The sequence below is a fragment of the Peromyscus eremicus genome, chromosome 6, assembly GCF_949786415.1.
Source record: "Peromyscus eremicus chromosome 6, PerEre_H2_v1, whole genome shotgun sequence".
Classification (NCBI taxonomy): Eukaryota; Metazoa; Chordata; class Mammalia; order Rodentia; family Cricetidae; genus Peromyscus; species Peromyscus eremicus.
The window spans coordinates 3728544-3737989 of NC_081421.1; the positions used below are offsets into that span (position 1 = coordinate 3728544).

General features: G+C 41.9%; 1 long non-coding RNA gene across 1 annotated transcript; it reads right to left on the bottom strand.

The window, feature by feature from the left end:
• Positions 1-533: 533 nt before the first annotated feature.
• On the bottom strand, positions 534-8316 carry LOC131912881 (uncharacterized). The gene is made up of 2 exons (XR_009379729.1): positions 8187-8316; positions 534-658 (listed from the first exon to the last, which is right to left on the bottom strand). It is a non-coding gene; the product is annotated as an uncharacterized LOC131912881 (long non-coding RNA).
• Positions 8317-9446: the final 1130 nt, after the last annotated feature.

Here is a 9446-nt window from a genome sequence, read left to right on the forward strand (position 1 = left end):
GGGTGTAACCATTATCTCCTTAAGCAACTCACTTAAGCAAGCTTAATGACATCTGGGGTGGACAGCATTCCCTTCTGGGTCGGTGTCCCTTTGCACAGTGACTTGGTAGGTAGGTACAGCTGTCAAGATACAGAATGAAAGTCTCTCAGAGAACTAGAATCAAGGTTCCCACTGGCTTCATCTAACAGAATGCCAGGGAGGCAGCGTGGACACGTTCAAGTTCTTGTACTCAGCGGGCTCTGCTGGCATCCGTTCACTCTTACCAGAGGCTCACTGGGCACTGCTGTGAAACCAAGCCCAGGCTAGCCTTCTACAGTGAGGAAGAACGTGTGACGAGGAGCTACTGCTGCTGAACTCATCTCAGACCCGCCAGATCCAGGAAATCTACCAGCTGACTGCACAAACAAGAAAGGGTGAGCTTAGACAACAGGCCAGTCTGCCTCAGAACGGAGCGAGCCAGCAACCAAATCAGAGCCTCCCAAATATGAGCTTATGTGTTCTGATACAGAAAAAAAAAAAAAAACAACCCAACATAACATTGATCATAGCTTGTTAACTCCTCCGAGATATCTCCTCTGTTTCCTCATAGGAATATGAACAGTCAAGGCTTTTGTAAGTGTGACTTTTCTCTCTTCTTGTTGTAATATACAGGATATGTCTGTGGGCAAAGACAGAAAGATAAAACCAATCTAGTAGTCTGGTACGAAAGATGGCGCTTACGCTAAAATTATTCGGTATTTCCTAATGGTGCTATCTGTTTCGCAGACTGTGTCTCTCCTATTTGCAGAATTCCACCCTGGCAAGGCCCTTTGTGTTCATGTGGAGAACAGAATGAAGAGAGAGATTTGCCTACATAGGTGTTTCATAGGATGATGGGCACCATGGCTAGGAATTTCAGTTACTTGAGTAATACCAAGGCACGGGCCATTGGCATGGAACACAAACACTTCTCTGGAAATGAGCGTAAGTTCTCGGGAAAGGGAAATAAGATTACAAACAGCTAAATGAATACTTACATGGAAAACAGATTTAACTAGTAGAAATCAAATTTATTAATAAGATGAGGAATAAAAGGAAATGCTTTATTAAGGAGGTAACCAGTGGATAAAGAGCTTACTATATACATGTGGGGACCCTAAATCAGTCCTCAGAACCCACATCCAAAGCCAGGCATGGAAGAGATGACCTGCAATCCACGTACTGGGGAGATAGAGACAGGAGGATCCGGAGGTTCTGGCCAGCCAGTCTAGCCAATCAGTCACCTCCAGCTTCAGTGAGAGACTTTGATCCAAAAACACAGTGGAGGTGACAGAGGAAGACATCTGATATCAACCTCAATGTCTGGCCTCTACATACACACATACACAAACACATGACCTTGAAAACCCATATACATATGCACACATATACTGTACATACACATATCTATCACACACATAGATACAGATACAGAGTTCACACGCATATGTTCACAAACACTGCCCACACATGGAGAGAGGAGAGAGAGAGAGAGAGAGAGAGAGAGAGAGAGAGAGAGAGAGAGAGAGAGAGAGAGAACATCTGGGTGAGCCAGCCACAGTATTGAGCACACTCCTCTCACACACACACACACAGTTCACTATGCAAGTAAATATACACTGTGGCTGAGCAGAAGGAATGTCTCAGGAGCTTCTATACATCCTTGCTGAATCCAAAGAGGGCAAACGGTATTTACCTATTGTTTCTCTCTGAGAGAATAGACAATAAAAAAAACAAGAACTATCCATCATTTACACTTAAATCCCAAAGCATCATATGTAACCACTGTGGGGTTTTGACATATGCTTTTAGATTTCCTCACCAAGAAAATGCTGTGTTTGCGTCTTTTCCTAGCTGAGTTAGTTCTGCTGAACATTCTGGGATGCTAATCTTGCTCCACATTGTCTTGACTATGCAGGGTCAGCCTCTAGCCTTTGTTCATGAACTTGCTTACAGCTCACACTGTGAGTCCCTGTCTAGGTGTGTGTCTTGTTACAACTAGCCTTGGCCACTAGTTCTAGCCATGACATGATCTGGTTTGGCTCACTAGTTAGTTGCCTGAGGCCTTATCCCTTCTGACCAACCAGAATTCTTCAGGCTCTTCTCTTTTGATTTCTACAATCCATCAAAGTTCCAGGTCCTGCAATAATGTAGAAAAGGGAACTATGAATTCCTCTTGCTGAAAAGAACAGCCTCAAAGTGACAAGCATACTACTATTGTGTGATTGAACAGTAACGGATCTTGACTGTGATTTATTCGAGTTGAAAGAAATTAAGTGTTTTACAGAATCAACAGGAGGGCTGAGGAACCAGGCTTTTGTCTGTGTTGGGGAACAATGACCTAAATCATGTACAGGTGTGATCTGATGAGGAGCTTACTTCCCCACTGGGCCTAAGAACTAACTGCAGCTTGTTAGTTCTTAGTTAGGCCTCTCGGGTCTGACGACAGTTCAAGGCAAACTCTGGACTTCTTGCTCATTGGAACCAGTGGGTTCCCAGCCCCATCTCTGAGCCACTGTGGGTGGTCTACAGAATGTCAGTGCCCAGATGGGAGTGTAAACGTCTGGCATTTTCCATTTCTATAGTATGAGGTAGACTCTGCTCTGTACAAGAAACATAGGCCCCATGATACTGTCCCAGATAGAGGCTGGGAATTAATATACTATAAATTCAACGATGGAAAAATGTCCACTGTAGCATCTAAGGTCAAAATGGCTATCACACTGAGCAGAATCCTACGAGCAGAGATACTGCCAGACCACAAGCCTGGCAAACCTAAACATACATTCTTATTTATTCATGTTGAAAGCCTGTTGCCCATAGAAGGTACACACACACACACACACACACACACACACACACACACACACACAGAGAGAGAGAGAGAGAGAGAGAGAGAGAGAGAGAGAGAGAGAGAGAGAGAGAGAGGGAGAGAGAGAGAGAGAAATGACAAAGACACTTCCCTAAACTGTAACTAAAGAGCTGACTTTTCTATTTGTGCTGAACTGTCCCATGAAAATAATCATGGGGAGTAGACATTAACTAGGAGGGATAGCTTTAGTATGGTGTCTGTTCATCGTGGTTTTGGAACATCAGAGGCAGTTTATATGTTATTTCAAGCAGACCAGGGAGAAATGGATCTGGCACCCCATTGCTGCTCCAGGCTGCTGTTCAATAACAGCTCACCAGCTTATTCCATTGCACATGTGTGATAATAGATGTGATCTCCAGAGCAACTGGATAATCTCATTGAGATTCTCTTCTTTATCTTAACAACCAAGTGTTATTCTAAAATTTACTTTGTAGAATAAGTGAAATTGCATGATGTTCATTGAAAAACTCAGAAATCTGATACAGATGAAAAGAAAAAAAGTAACCACTATAGCCGTTTTATGCATGCTTGCTACCTATGAGACAATGGAGTGTGGAACTGAGGTTTCTTATCACAGACAGACCAAACCTCAGAAGCTCCTTCTATCAACGCTTTCTCCAGAGCCTCTGTCTGTACAGTGGGCCAACAACACAACTGCAATGATGGCTGAGGCATGAGCCAAACACAGCACTCGGGGGCTGCAAGGTTGAGAAAGTGTGTCTTCTGCTTCACTGACGAGGGAGTGTGACCCACCAAATATGACAAAATACAACCAGAAAAGCTGTTCTAAGGAGCAGCATTGGGGTTCAGACTCGAGATGTGTGGCTCCAGGGCTCTTTCTGCCGTCATGTACCCCAGGATATCTCTGTGACAAATAGCTTTGTCAGAAAGCTGGGAAGGCAGAAAATATTTCACAGCAGCGTTTGGACTTTTCAAACATTAGCAAGCAAGATAGAGGATGTTAGATTACCTGTGGATGAAGCCTGGTGACCTTCACCCTGACTCATTTGTCATCTGTGTGTGACTCGGAGCCATTAAGATGATACATTAGTAAGTGTCAGATGAGTGGTCCTGTGATTAGCCATGGAGACGGTGTTCCCTGTGGTAATCATTACGCTTCTACTACCACAGCTAATCATGCATACAGCATCATTATAAGTGGATTCTCACTGCAGACATCGTCAGTACTGATACAAGAGAAACCAAAACATCTTTGAAAGAGAAGCCAGCACACTGAGAGAGAGGGAAGGGAAGGAAAGAGAGACAGAGACAGAAAGAGAGAAAGAGACACAGAAAGTCAAAACTAGTGGAAACACATGAACTGTGAACCAATGGCTGAGGAGCCCCCATGGAACGGGACCAGGCCCTCTGGATAAGTGAGACAGTCAATTAGCTTGAACTGTTTGGGAGGCCCCCAGGCAGTGGGACCAGGACCTGTTCTTGCTGCACAAGCTGGCTTTTTGGAACCTAGGGCCTATGCTGAGACACTTTGCTCAGCCTTGGTATAGGGAGGAGGTGGGAATGGGGGGTGGACTGGGGGGGAAGGCTGGGGCGTGGGAGGAGGGAGGACAGGGGAATCTGTGGCTGATATGTAAAATTAAATTAATTATAAAATAAATTTTTTTTAAAAAAAGATTTTAGTAGTTGCTGTAACAAGGCAAACAAATTCAGGAACAATATTAATAAATTCAGTCTAGTTCACATACCTATTTGTCCAGCTCTCATATTCATTTACATGCTTCGTCTCCACATCTTCCATGAGACTGTAAACATGTTGAGGGTTTGGCCTTTATTTTACAAGTTAGTAACTGACAAAAAACAATAGATGTACCTTGTATGGTGAAGGTCATTACTGACCTAAGGAAATCAATGGCTAAACAGATGCTTAACTTAATAACAAATGTGTCTGTTTCAATGAGAACAAGTTGCTCTATTCTTATATCATTAAAATCAAAATGCTTATGACCTGACACAGGCAGAAATGCAAAGTTATGCCTATTTGTATCATAGTGCATAGAAATCTCAATAAATGTTTGATTTTTTAAAAACCAGTGTTACAAGGCTGGAGACGGCTTAGTAGTTAATCAGAGCTCTTGCTGAGCCTGCAGAGACCCAGGTTCAGTTCTCAGTACCCACATGGTGGCTCACAACCACCTGTAGCTTCAGTTCCAGGGGCTTGGACTCCCTCTTCTGGCCTCTGCAGGCATTGTACACAAGTGTGCATATAAATGCATGCAGGCAAACACTCATACACATAAAAACAGGTAAGTCTTTTAAAAAGTGTTACACTCCTTTAATTTGGCAACTAAGGAAGTACTAATAAGAGAAAAATGGAAAATGACAATCACATAACAGACATGTCATTATTCCAGAAGATTAAGACTAACTAAATGGCAACAAAAAAATGGCACTTTTTTTGTCTTATGGTACCTTTCAACTGAATTGTTAAACTTACACTTGTATAATCATGCAGAAAATGATATTTCTTTCTTTAAATATAAAATGTGACAACATTCACTTAGGCCTCCAGTTCTTAAAAAAGAAAACTGGTATGCAAGCTTTGATGATGAAAAGCCTTAAGAACCAGCCCTCTTATTTACCATCACACCTACAGGCTCATTAAAAATGGTTTGTTAAAAAAATCACAGAAAGTTAAGACAAAATGCAATCAAGGATTTAACGAATAAACAAAATCTACTTACTATCCACAGTACAGAGTGGCAACTGTTCAGACTAATTAGTAACTATTATTTGAAGAATCTTGAATCCAGGGGAGTTTAATGAGCCATCCTCCTTGGGGACAGCTCTTGGTAGCTCTATAGTGCCAGAACATTTCATGGGTATACCAAACTTGAGTCAGTCAATTACAATTTCAATATGCAGAATAAAGGCCTAACATGATTTCAACTATGGCATGCTGCAAATTATAAGCAATCTTTGTGACAATCCTTGAGAAGAAGAATATATCTCAAAAAAAAAATACAATTGACTGGATAACATAAAGTCAAGGAAGCAGCTATCCTGAGGATACATCAAGAGGGAGAGCTGTGTGTTAGAGATGGTCATAAAGAGCCGCTGAAGGAGGCACCATCAGCATTTGGGAACTATAATTGGTAATTGTAGGAACGTAGGTGCCCATTTTATCATAATTATATGACTTGTGCATGTGTGTTATGTGTCCTTTATTCTACATATGGCAAAGTTCACAATTTTAAAAATAAGGATTAAAATGATACTTTTAAATTTAAAAATAATTTTTAAATTAAATACCATTTTTAAATGAAATATTTTTAAATTAAATATTTTAAATTAAATATCATTACATTTAATTTAAAATTTAATTTAATTAAGTGGAATTAAAAATCATTTTTAAATTAAATATCATTTAACTTTTAAAAAATCATTCCACATATCTTTCTGTTAGCTCATCTTGTGTTTGATTACTACAATGACAGATCATTTCATATTTTTCTTGGTAAAGAAAAATATCATAAGTGTACTCGCCTTTTAGTTCTTTTAAAATATTTTTAAGATTTATTTTTTTAATCTCATGCTTATGAGTGTTTTGCCTAAATGTATGTGTACCATGTGCATGCAGTTCCAGAAAGGGCCAAAAGAGGGCATTGGATCTACCATGTGGGTGCTGGGAATCCAACCCTGGTCCTCTGGGAAAGCAGCCAGTGCTCTTTACTACTGAGCCATCTCTCCAGCCCCTCCTTAATTTGTTTTAACTAAGATTAGACACTGCTTTAAGTTAAAAAAGGAAAAATGCGCACACTTACTTTATTATATTACATCAAAAATGTCTTGTAACAGGTTATTGAACACGAAGTACTGAAGTGAATTTAAATTGCTATGCTGCAGAACAAGCATAACTATCCACAGACAGCTGAATGGATAAAGAAAATGGGATGGATATATGCAATGGGATTTTATGCAACCATAAAGAAGGGCTGTTGGAGAGAGGAGGCAGACTCACATGAGGGGGAGGGGCCAATCAGAGCAATGGGGAGTGGATATGAGCTGAGTGCATGACACATATGTGTGCAAAAGTCATGATGAAGCCCGTTCTTTTGTGTAATGAACACAGGGATACATAAGCTAATAATTTTTTTTTTCAAATGTCTCATGAGCAGGAAATCCAGGGGAAGATATGTTAGCATTGCTGAAAAATTGTACTCAGGCTTCTTGGAGCATTCTATACCAAAAACCCTAGGCAAAGTCCTGCTCACACCACAGGAGAGGATGCTCCAGCTCTCTTCCAGGTCCCACATGGCTGAGTCAAACAGAGCAAGAAGAAAGGGGAGGCCTGCACTGTATTTATGTGTACATCCTATTCTCCAGCTTCCATAAACACATGTTCCTGCAGGGGAGGTTGGGAAGGAAAGTTTTTCAGACAGCCACATGGCAGCAAAGCATCTTATTACTGCAGAATCGGAAGAAACATGCTAAGCCTGGAGTAGTGGCACACTCCTGTAATCCTGGCACTAATGAGACCAACGCAAGGGGACTGCCATGAGTTCAAAGCCAGCCTGGACGCAGTTGGATGAGAAATGAGAGCACTGAGAGGGAGAAATGAGAGGGAGAAGGTCAGAAAGGTGGGTTGTGACAAGAATCTGTGATGAGACCCTGTCTCTAAAGTGAACAGAGAGACAAGGGGTAGGGTGGGGATATGGTGAATGAAAACTATTATTTTGTGTGATCAATGCATGATAATATAAAAGCTAAAAACCGCATAAAATTTTATATACATATACGTGTGTGTGTGTGTGTGTGTGTGTGTGTGTGTGTGTGTGTGTAACGTGATTGTGCACACCGGTAAGCCCTATGCATAACTGGCAAGGCAGGAGACTGTGAATTTGGAACTGGTCTGGATTGCATACTAAATTTAAGCCCAGCCTGGGCTACTTGATAAGACCCTGTTTGGGGAGAAATTATATCAGTAAAATAGAAATTCTGACTATCAGAAATTATTGTATCTGCCTGTCAAGATCTATTGCACTAATTTTTTCTTTGTCTGTGATAATTTTAATTATCAGGTCTGAATGGTGACTTTGGGTCCGTATATAATGTTTTACTTTCCCAAGTGATAACATGCAGTTGAACTAGTCTGTTTGGGCTAATCACAGCATCTTCATCGGTGCTCAGTATCTTTTCACAAGCCACCTTTCTGACCTTCTCCCTCATCGGAACTCTCCCTTCTCATCCAACCACGTGCTCCTCCCTGAGCACGCCCCTTCTGTTCCCTGTCTACAAGTTCACAGGAGTTGCCTTTTCTTCAGGCTGTTGTACATACTCTCGTATTCTTGCACCTGTTTCAATACCAGACTTGATCACTGTGTCCTTGCCGTGCTGACCATGGCCAACGGCTCAGATCCCTAAGCTCCCCAGTCCTTCTGTCCATGTGGTCTCTAGACTAGACCAGGTCTCCAATGGCAGCACCTTTCCTCTTTCAGTCTCTCTGGTTCTGAGCACACTGCCTACCTCACAGTGGGTGCCTATGATGGTTAACCTTCATGATCAACTTGACAAGACTGTAAATCACCATGGAAGCACCACTGTGGCTGTATCTATGAAGGCACTTTTTCAGAAGGGTTTAAATGATAAGGGAAACCCACCCTGAAATGTGGATGGCATCATCGCCTAGGCTGAGCTCCCAGATTGAGTATGAAGGAGGAGGCTGAGTGGGCTCAAGCTTCCATCTCATGATGTGACAAACTGCCTCACATGCTCACCTCCATGCCTTCCTTCCCCACCACGATGGATGTCCTCTCACACTGGGAGCTAAAATAAAACCCTTCCCCACTTAAGACTGTTGATAACAGCAGCAAGAGAAGTGACTGATACAGTACCTAAGGAATTGTTACAATGGGTGAGTAAACTCAAGCCCATTGGCAAACCCAGAACATGTATTGATAACTTTAGGACAGGGGCTGTTCCCTGAGAGTAAAATAGTAAGATGAAGCCTTACAGAAATGTAGAAGAAGAAGCAAATTCCATCCCATCTGCCTACCATGGCATGATGAGTTTGATGTGTTCGACAGCTTTCACATACCACACAGAACCCGGAAGAACACAAAATGCACTTTGTAAATTGTGTTTCGTTTGCACTCACGCCAGTGAACATGAGAGGAGAAATACTTGATTGTGGGGTGAAGTGAAGAGGCTTACAGAAGCTTACGAGGTAGAGAAACCTCACAAAACTGAGTTAGCATCTACAGAGATGACTTTCTCCAGGAGATGAGGCTGGGTTTTGAGAGTGAAGAAGACTGTGTTTACACCGAGTAAGGGGAAAACAGATGGTTTTCTAGAAGTGAGAAGTGGGGGCAGAGGGGAGGGAGGCTGCTGTGCTAGTGAACTGCTGAAGGCGAGCTGCTCGCACATTGGGGGGCAGTGGAAATAATGGGAGATCGGAAGGTCGAAGCGGATTAGAGTGAAGCTTTTAAAGTTACTAACTGCCAAATAAGTTTGAGGGTTTTTTTTCTTCTGGTAAGTGAAGCAAATGATTGATTGATGAAGTGGGGGGAAGTACAGATTCTGTTGATTAAATGTTGAC